An 11,260-nucleotide genomic window follows, 5' to 3' on the forward strand; every position below is an offset into this window, starting at 1 on the left:
TGAACCTGTTTTAGGATTAATGAACTCCACTAAAGTCTTAATCTTCTGTCCTTTCCAATCCACTTAAGGGCCTTAACTGACACCTGAGGTTTTGCAGATGCCACATTTTCCTCATTTATATCCAGTGGAAACTGCTAATTTTTCCACATGCTTAAAGGTAAGGACATGGAATAGGTGTTGCATTTTCTCTTTAATTCACTGTAAGACAATTTTACATTTGGCTTAATGCTAAAAAAAATAAGCATAAAAATGTAATTAGTTATAGTTACTCCCATGCTTTTTAAATATTCTATACTCTTTCTTTCTTTATCCTGTCAGTCAAAAAAAAAAACACACACACACACACATTCTCCTACTTCATTTTTTTGAAGCATTTCTTTCTTTCTGGTCCCAAGTGTCATTCTGTTTGAATCAAGTCCTGCTCTCATCCTGAATATCTTCAAGGTCATAGTAGAAGGTCATCCATCCACGGCATCTCAGTTTTTCGATGTCCCCATATCTCCAAGCTTTGTTTCTTACATCTCTTCAACAATATCAGATTATATTGTAATTAGAAATTATCACCATTTCTTAAAACATTGAATATAGTAAGCCACTATATTACGGCCAGGTCACCCTGAACACACCCGATCCCATCTGATCTCAGAAGCTAAGCAGGGCTGGGCCTAGTTAGTACTTGGTAGGAGACCACCTAGGAATACCAGGTGCTGCAGGTGTTAATAAAAAAAAAAAATTAAAACAAAAAGAATATAGTGACCTTCAAACCATCTCCTTGCTTCCATGATGGCTCTCCTCCAATCTACTCTGTAAACCAGAGTAGTCTTTTAAAAAAGAAAAATAGAATCACACCACTTATTCTTGTTTAAACTCTTTGAAAGACTTTAGGTTTTAGTTTTGACATATAAAGAGCTTAGAAGATGCCATTCTTGTCCTACAAGAAAAAAGCTAGACAAACTGAAAATAAGTGACTTTTTCCTGGCCCTGTCAGAGAACTGAGGTCACAAGGCATACTGGAATCCTGAAATCTGAAGAGACAGGTGCATTCAGAGAGATGCACAGCTGAGTTTGCTTATCTGGAACAAAAGCTGATGAACTCCATTTAATTAATTATAATTGGATTGTAAATATGTTTCAGGCTAGATTCAATATTAAGTAAAATTGACAAAAACATATATAATAGTATAAATGAAAATAGATGTTAATAATTTCTATAATTGTTGCATATTTCTTAAGCTTACCTTTTTGTCTCTTCCCATGATAGTTTTTGTCTTTGCATAGTATTTTCAGGCATTTGACAGTTCTAACATTTCAGTTGACCCTTAGCTTCCTGGCAAGCCACCTACCTTTCAAGCCCTTACTACACTTTTTCTTGCTGTCAAAGTTAATTAGGAATTATTGATGCCATGGCTTCTTCAAATCTTTGTTCAGCTTCACTAGATAGGCAATCCCTCTCTTAAAAAAGAAAGTTCTTGTTAGTCTTGGAGAAAGCCTGAAATCACATTTTCTCCAGATTTGTTCTTTTATTTTTCAGATGAGAAAAGGCAATCCTGTATTTCTTTCATCAGTTTGCTTATTTTTTTCTAAACCCATGACCTTCTACCAGTAAGAAAAAAAAAAGCAGGGAGATTTATCTTTGTGACTAAATTTCTAATTCATTCAACTTCTTTTCTCTCTTATCAATGCTCAATTAAGTTAGAATATTTCCCCCTATTTCTTCCAGTTTTGCAACCTGCTTAGACAGACTTGATTTTCCTTTGACTGTTATAAATATGTCTAACCATGGACAGATAATTGCAGTGATTGCCTCACAATGGCTATTTTAGTAACCATGCCTGACATGTATTCCTGGCATGTAATATCATATAATAATTCACTGTGGTGATATTTCCAAGGATTACTTGTATTTTAAAAAATAAAAAGTTACTATACAGATCTGTACAATGTTAAGCTACTTTCAGTGCAGTCTCCCCAGCAAAAATGTATACAGCTGAAAACATTCTCCTATATTTCGCAATTATGCGTCTTTTAAGACTGTTGAAAAGGCAGTTACTTCCAGCTCCACTGACAGTGCTTAGAGCCCTCATTACATATTTTATTGTCTCTTTACTTACTTGATTACCCAGTTAACTTGAGGCTTCTCGCCAGCAGAGACCTTGACTTTCTGTGAGTCTTCAGCATTTAGCACAACTCCTTACATGGTATTGCAATAAATATTTGTTGATCAAATGGATGAGTGAATGAATAAATGATTCAATATATGCATGGAGAAATGAATAAATGAAAGAATTAGTATGTTAAGTATAGTTCCTATTCTAATAGGTAGGCTTAGTTTGAAAGGAGACTAGAAAACTTTTTGGCTTTAGGAAGAAACCATTAAACTTCTGGATTTAGTTATACCTGGAGGACACTACTTCTGTTGCTCAGTAGTGCCCCCTCCAGGGTCGCTTCCTGTGTTACATTGTAAATTAACTCTTCAACAGCAATGACTTGTTATCTCCTTCAGGTTCCTGTCCAATTATGGGATTTGGAAAAATATGAGAAAAAGAGGTCTCTTAAAATAGAGAAAAGGAGGATAGGAAGTAGCTAGCAAACCTGTTTCTCTGACTTTCCTTTTAAAAACGTCAGGTATTGTATATCGTCATAACTTCTTCGATGTCTAAAACTCTCAAACAGTTTCACACATATATTTAGTAAGGTCTGGAAGGAAGTGCTTGGTATTACTAAGTGAATGCCACAGATTAAGAAGTACTATGAAGAATTAATTGTATGAGGGCTGGAAGTTGGTGTCTGAAACATAAGTTGCTCCTTACTTTATATTAAGAAGTAAGGAAGAAAGATCATTGTCAAAGCAGAGTTTTGCTGCAGCCCTATGATAAGCTCTCTAATGAGAATAAGCAGAGTATCCAAGAACAAAGATTTTAAAAATTGGCTTGCAGAGAGTGCAGGTGATGAAGCAGCTGGCAAAGTTAATAACATACCTTCTATAATTGCCAAAGACCTAGTTCCAGAGTGGATAATGCCACATTGGAAAGAGATGAAGAGAAAATTAGATAGGGATGAGGGGGCAGAATTATGAGGTTGCACAGAAGTTGTAGGAGGGTGCATACTGTGTGAATGGGTGTGTGGACAAAGATTCATCTCAGACCGAGGATATGGAAAGAGGAATTTAGGGAAGGAAGGCAATGACAGGTAGGTAGGAAGACAGAAAACAGAGTATTTGCAAAGAAATAATATTTTGAGCAGGAAACGGAGTTATGGTAGTCAGGCCAAGGGCTGATAATGGTTTGAATTGGAAGAAGCATGTTTGGAGAACTCAGAGACTGATTCTCAATTTTTATTTTCAAAATCAGAGATAATTATAGGACTAAATGTTTAAACTAGGGAAGGAAAAGATAAGGAAGGATTAGCTTGGGTTAATACTCAATTTTTGGAATACTTACCACAAATATAGAGCAATAGTAACCTACCATATTTAAAATTATTAAGGGGAAACCAGGGATCGGCTTCAATTTATAAAAATTTATTATGCAAAACTTTTGCCAATAACTCTGTTCTAGCAGAAATATAGTGTTGTGTTCACTTTGAATCTAGGTTTAACATTTCATTAAATTCTGCTTAAATATTTTCCAAAGTAATGCTTCAGTAACCTTAGTTTTTATAGCTGGAAAAGGCGTATGATTTGTTGGGGGGAATATAATGAAATATAAAAGCAATCTTAATATTACTTCAGATATAGGTAGATATAAGCCAAACAAAACATTGTTAAAAAGCAGAAAAGAAATATAAAGACAATAGAAACCAGTCAGTTTAATACCAACTGGCATCAGTGAAGTGTAAGGGGGAAAATAGTCTAGTTCTAATAAAGTTTTGATTACAGAAGCATTTACTGACTAAACACCCTAGAAAGACAGACAACTTGCATTAGGGTTATCATAGGAAAGGACTCTACAGGCACTGAGCTAACTAGCCTGGGGTGCCAAACCACTCTCCATATTATAATGTCAAGATGATAAAAGGAACCAGAGGTACCTGCTTAACATGGTCCCAGGATAAGATAGCCCCTAGGGATTTAGGACAGACTTTGATAAGTAAATTGGTTTTTATTTGTTTGTATTTTTTTTGGAGGGTAGATGCTCAGAAAAGAGGGAGTTTTGTTTAAATATCTAAATCCAAGTTTGAGATCTTCCTTAATACTGCAGATCTGTTGTTATGCTTTCTCTGGATACATGCTCAGGAGAGATGCTCTCGGAGACACAGCTATACTGCTCATACGCAGTTGCCTCTCCTGTTCTATTATGCAGTCAGCATTACATTGCAGAGAAAACAGTAGACCATAAGCTTGCTTTCCCACTTCCCTAGTAAGTCAGTTGACAGTCAGCATGGTCCAGGCAGTCCTGTTGCTGATGCTATTCTCTCTGCAGTCACCATTTCTCAGAAACATAGGGCATGCCCAGAAGGAAAAGTCAAATAGGGCATCAGTTCTTTATGAAAAGAGAGCTTCGTACCGGAAGTGATAGTCTAATGCTGCAAATAAACCTGTTGATTTGAGAGCTGATCATGTGCAAGTTATTAGTCAAATGACTGGAATAGGAAGGAAATGGAAAAAGAAAACTATTTAAAGATATGCAAGCGAAAATAAGAAAGACAACTGGAGAAAGTCCTGGTTGAGTAATGTGGCCTGGATTCCCTGTCATCATGCTCTACTTTTCTTCCAGAGAGCTTATGCAAAAGCTGCTCATCCATGCATCTGTGTCTCCCCTGGATCCCTTTACACTCTCCAGCAGCACTGCCTGCCTACTTAGGTATCCCCAAGATCCATTGCCACCCTCTCCATTTCTCTGTTCTAATTGCCGGGCAGGATGATCCCCAGGCCTGCAGTTGTAGCTGCTCTAGCTGTGCCTGTCCCATTATAAAAGGTGAAGCCTCCGAATCTGCTCTTTTCGCACTAGGTTCATGGCCATGACTGGTGTAGTTCATGATGAGAAAATCTATACCTAATGGTTTGTTTAATTGTTAAATGTTAGAATATCAGCATATGGTTTCAGTGATGATTTCTTTTTTCTTAAACATTTGCTCATTTCTGGAGTTTACCCAAACTCATATAGTTAGGGAACTCAGCAGCATCAAGATGGCAGGCATGATAATATCTGTTCTCCAATTTTGAATTTTGAATTTTTTTTTTGGCCCGTAGGCTGAGTTTTCCACTAAATTAAATAATTCTTCGTATTTAGAATTGTTTTCAATGAATTTCAGTTAAGTGAGGTTTACATCGAAGAGCTTTGCATTTCTGTGACAAACGACAGATGGTAAAGCCAAATGCTGACAGCTATGGCAGCTATATATCTGACACAGGAAACATTTTTCAAGAATCATTATTGTCATCTCTTTTTCTAATTCTATTTGATTACCAAGAGCAAACTAGGAATCAGAGGTAAAGAATTCCTAAGGGGGGTAAAAACACATGTTACTCACCTGGATTTTCCTGATGTTTTTTTCATTAGGCCCTACCATCAGTGTGGGCACAAAGAATAAAGAGATTTCTACTGTTCACATTCCTGTTCAAAACGTCTGTTTATGGCGTCTGGGAGATGTGCTCATCTTGAACACGAGGAGGGGGAGAGGATTATGGCATACATCCCTTGGCTATGTTATATTCTCACTCTAATATGCTTCAAGCCAAGGGTCCCTGTGGCATTGCACATCCTCAGTAAAGAGATGCTGCTATTTCAGGAAAAGGGAAAAGTATGTTGAGTATAGGCTAGAAGATTGCCCTTGGTTCTTGGGAGACTGCTCAGTTTTGGAGAAAAAACTCAGGTCTTTTGATATTCAGTGTCTTAGTCCCAGTACCAGCAGAATATGTATGCAAGACCTTGCATGGGGACACTTGGTCTTCTAAAGCCCCTGTGTTATCACCTGCAAAAGGAAAATAAACATCTTTAATTTTTTACTTACAGGACTGTAGTCAGACTCAAGTTATGCAGCTTAAGGAAAGCTCTTAGTAATCTATAATGAGCTATAGTGTTACCATAGAATCCTCATATGATACCATAACCATGAGTCTAAATCCCTAAAGAGGACTTGGGGTCGAAGAGACATGGAATTTCTATTTATAATCTGATTCATACTTCATGTCTGTCCTAGGAGGTTGGTGGGTTGGACAGCAGAGGCCGATACAGTCTTTGCTCATCACATCCCATCTGTGTCACTTCTTAGCTACTACCACTAAAGACTTTGTGATAAAACAAACTGGAGAAGATACTTGGCAATCGTCTTTACCCCACTCCCCTCCCATGCTTGCTTGCCAATGTCGAACACAAGGTTTTCTTTGGTGTTATTCTCCCCCACCCCCCAACTCGAGGTATTTATACTTAGTTGAGAAATCATCAACTAATTCCCCAGCAAGGAGAGCATTATTGGAACTGAATTCCTGAAAGCCATCAGGACCAGATCTTTGAGAGTCTGACAAGGCCTTATTAAGTGGTCACTCAGCAGTCTATTGTAGTACCAGTCAGCTTTTGGCACTGAAAATCTGCCCTCTGTGACTCAGGACAAATGGACTTGTATTATTTGTTTGGTACTCCAATGTACATAGCAGTCGTGAGATCAGGATAACTTAAAGATGAAGTGAAGTGAGTCCTTTTATCTACATTATTAAAGAAAACAAATCATTTTCTCTGTCTCCCCTGTCCATCTTCCCTCCCTGCCTACTCACATCTAATTGGTCACACGTGCTTTTGAGCGCTCCTTTAAATGCCTTTTAAATCTGTCTTCTCTAGAAGACTTTCTCTTGCCTAATCTGAACCATTGCAATAACATTCATACAACTGACCTTCTGGCAAGAGCTTTCCTCCCTCAATCCATCCTTGCTCTACTCTGCTACCAGATTCATCTCTAAATAATAAACCATGACATTGTTATTCCTTTGTTAATGCTCCAGTGCTTCCCTAAAACCCACAGGATTACATCTGATACCTTAGCACAAACTACAAAGCCATATTGTTCTACTCAATAGGTCTGCATTTCTCAAGCCTGATCCTAAGATCATCTGCTTCAAAGTAAAGCGGGTCGTTTGTTAAAAATGATTATCGCAGAGCTCCACCCTAAAAGTGCTGAATTACAATTTGGGGGGAAGGTGGTCTTCCAAAATTGTGTCTTAAACAATAGTCCCAGGTGACTTTTATGTGTAGTAAATTAAGAACCACTGCACTAGAACATAGAGAAAGAAACCCCTTGGGGCCAATAAAGCAACCGTGTCTACTCTCCATATTTTCCTGACACTACTATGAGCTCAGTAAATATTTGTTTAATAGAAAAGATAGAAAATAAGCCTAACTGAAAATTAACCAAGGGAGATGTTTATTGACCTTAAGCAGGCACGAGGAAACTTTATGGTGTGCTGGAAATATTCTGTATTGATCTGAGTTATGGCTTCATGTATTTATGTAAATGTGAAAATTCACTTAAGATTAATGCACTTTTATATACTTAACTATGTTGTATCTCAATATGAATTTTAAAAATCAATCAATGAATCGAGCCCAACAATTTACTTCTCCTCATTTCTATACCTAAAGTAGGTTTCTTCTCCAGTCTTCCTCATCTTGGTCAATAATCCATCTCTCTCGCCACCAAGGTTTAACTTCTCAGTCATTTTTTAAAAATTTTCTATTCCTAATTTTCATGGAGACACTTGTAAGTTCATATTTTTCCTCTATAATGTCTCAAAAGGCTTCCTTCCATGCCCATATCAATGACACTGCCCCATTTGGGCCCTAATTATTTCGAATTCAGCTCTAATTATGCTATCTCAATCCAATTTAAACTCCAAATGGCTCTATATTGCACAAAAAGTGCTGCTTATATTCAACCTTCGTTAACTGATCTTAACATACCTACAGTGCTTGTTAGTCTCTCTTGGCCTCAACATCCAATGCCCCCTATACTTAAATCAATCTTCTTGAATATTAGTTCATGTCCTCGTGTCTTTACTCATGCTCTTTTCACTGTCCAGAATGCCTTTATCCCATTTTTATCTTCTGAGAGTCTATATAGTCCAACTCTAATGCTGCCTCTTCCTTGAAGCTGCCTCTGATCCCCTGTCTGCAAAGAATCATTCACTCCCGAATGTTAATGTGTGAGAGCTTATTGATTCAGAATAAGCATGGGTCCTGCAAGCATCCAAGCCCAGAGAAGGAATCTCAAAGTGTGGGGAAGAGTACCATGTAACTGTTTTCTAGGAGCCACTGTGCAGAAAGATAAGGGGTTCAGGACGGTTAGTATGCATTAGAGACTAAAACAGAGCTGGCAATCTCCTGCAGCCACACTTTTGGCTGAATGGAATAGAGTGACACTTGACTGTAGGCAAGATGGCTACAGTCTTCATCCTGTGAACATGAGTTCAGAATTACCAGAGGATTTGAGAGGGGAAGAAGAAAGAAGCTCTTTCATTTTGAAATACATTTCATTGGCTAGAAATCCAAATAGGAGATATTTGTAAGTTTATGTGCAGGCAAAATTATTATTATTAATGCTTAATATTTGTAAAAAAAAAAAAAACTAAAAAGCTCTTTTTTATATCGCTCCTTTAACCCAAATAACACCTCTATGGAGGTAGTGTTACTTTTATACCCATTTTTTAAAAATATATAAAAAGTATATTATTTAAGGAATTTAAGTAATCTTAGATTAGAAGTTCAAGCTGTTAGAAGTCTCAACTTTATGTAGATCTCTCAAATTAAAGTGTATGTAGACAATGGGACTCCATTAATGATCCTAGAATTTCTTGAGGCTTTACATATTAAAGGGAAAAAAAGCTTTGTGAATATCTTAATCTTATTTTCAAATCAGACTTATTCTTATCCCAGCACTGAATTTTTCCTAAGTGAGCTATAAGACCCTAATTTTGAGTTTCGGGGAAAGATTAATAACAATAATGAAAGTAATAAAACAGCTAATATTTATTTTGTATTATGTGCCAATTGTTATGCTTTGTCAATCCTCATAATTCTTATATGTCATTAATATTGCTACCTTGTAAGTAAGGCAAATGAGACAAAGAGAAGTTAAGAATTTTCTCATCATCACAGTGTGAAGGTTATAGGGATAGTATTTGTCTTAGTCTAGTTTCCTTTTATCGATAAAGCATAATGATGATTTGCAAAGATCTACAATGAAGAACTGGGGAGAATAAAACTGGGAAGGATGAAAAGTCACTTTAAGAGTCTCATATCAAGATGCTCACTGCCACAGTGAAACTAGACCTTCTAAAAGAAGAGAGGCAGTCAAGCAGTTCTCACAACTGTCCACCAAAGGATTGATGGGGCCAAGCATTTACCCATTGACTTCCATCATTTTTTGTTGAATGTTACCCCAGGAACCTTTAGTGTGGAACCTTTAGTCCCCACCCTAACACACACACACTCTCTCTCTCTCTCTCTCTCTCTCTCTCTCTCTCTCTCTCTCTCTCTCCCCACCCCTCTCCTTCCCCTTCCTCCCCCACCTCTCGCTCTCCTCCCTCCCTCTCCCTTCCTTCCTCCCTCTTCCTCTCCTGGACGACACAAACTTCATGCTAAGTTCCAACTGGATTCCTCTGCTTTAACATTGCAGAAGACCCAGGTTGAAGAGAAAAAAAGTGAAAGAACAATCAAAGCCCACACAGGATTTGTTGGAGTCAGAGGTGAGTTAGAGAGGATGTGAGGCCAGACAGTACACATTTAATATAGTTCATACTGCTAAGAACTTGTGCCTTACATTAAAACCTAAATTATGACTTCTTCAAGGTGGTGGCTAACTGCAATTTGCAAAAGATCTAAATGCACTTAAAATTAATATCATGTTATAGGTCAATTACACCTCAATAAAAATTACTTAATTTTTAAAAAGACAATATTCAGTGGTTAGTGGAACAAGCTACTTCCTACAAGAGGACACAGTTATCAAAATCTGCAATGTATTGACTCTGAGATCATACCTTAGCTGAGCCTTCAGTAGCCCATTCCTCTATTCTGTTACTCTACTTCCAGGTACGCAGGCAAGACTAATTTATACTCATTGTCACATCCCATCAATTACCTGCCCTCTATTCACCAACCTTCCTACTAGTATGTTGGTTCCCTTGTATTAATGTTAACTCAGATCTTGTTTCCAGTAGCCCTCAAAGTGTTTGGAATGTACTTCTTTCCTTAATACACAGTTAGTCTTTAGTCTGGTAAATGACCATAATTGCTTTTGGCCAAGGATTAGGTGAATATATATTTTAGTGGCATTCCAGGGAATTTCCTGAAGGAGACACAATCTCCCCTTCAGTCAGTCAGTGGGCTCTGGCTTATATCCAGGAACTTGATGAGTGCTTCGCTGAAGATTGAGCTGCACACACATGGATAAAATGTGAGGATTCTGTACTGTTTTAGAATATTCAATCTGCCGTAGAGAACAGGATAATTAATGGGATGATGAAATTTATATGTTTAACATAAACAGTAAGTGAACTGGGAGCTTATCATACATAGGTAAAGTTCCTAGGATGTGTTAAACATAGATAATGAGTAAACAGGAGCCTGTGAAGCATAGCATAATTTGTGATATGTGTTAAATATAGACTGTAAAGGAATTAATAACCTATGAGACATGCCAAAGATAGACAGAGTAGCCAAGATGACGGAACAAATAAGAGTATGATGTGAGGATAAAAAGGTATAGAAAGAGCTTCCTCTGGATTGAGAGCACCATATGTGCTCCATAGAAGAAATGCAAATGAAATCCATGGTGGTTCAACAGGCTAATTGGCAACTTCTTGTTATAGCCACGTTCATTTATTCCTGAATCTTTCTGATAGGGCGAACGTGAGTTATTGGCCCAGGACAACTTCTGTCTATGAACCCCCTTGCTCTAACTTCAACTCTGGTTCTTATAACCACACCAAGAAGCAAGAAGGCTGATGCAGCTGAGACAGGACAAATGCATATTACATAATCTAGAATTCAAGTAGTGTTGTCTTTCTGTCCACTTATAGCCTATCCTAAAAATGTTAACTTACCTCGTTTCCTTCCCCTAGCTTATTGCTGTGCATTTTAAAATAATAAATTATTTTATTAAATTATTTATTTGATTATTTTAAATTTGGTTTGTGAGCCCTTCTGTTCTATGGCCTTTGGGTCAGGTAATTTGGTAGTATATTTTGGAGCATGAATGTAATTTTCTACATTGCAGCAGGTCAAGACCATGGGAGTCTTACCCGAGAAAAACACCTACCAAACATACA

At 37.4% G+C, this 11,260-nt stretch overlaps 1 pseudogene; it reads left to right on the forward strand.

The window, feature by feature from the left end:
* The first annotated feature begins 598 nt into the window (after positions 1 to 598).
* LOC118601806 lies at positions 599 to 716 on the forward strand (annotated as a pseudogene).
* The last annotated feature ends 10,544 nt before the right edge of the window (positions 717 to 11,260 follow it).

The sequence above is a fragment of the Rousettus aegyptiacus genome, unplaced genomic scaffold, assembly GCF_014176215.1.
Source record: "Rousettus aegyptiacus isolate mRouAeg1 unplaced genomic scaffold, mRouAeg1.p scaffold_m13_p_4, whole genome shotgun sequence".
NCBI classification, from domain to species: domain Eukaryota; kingdom Metazoa; phylum Chordata; class Mammalia; order Chiroptera; family Pteropodidae; genus Rousettus; species Rousettus aegyptiacus.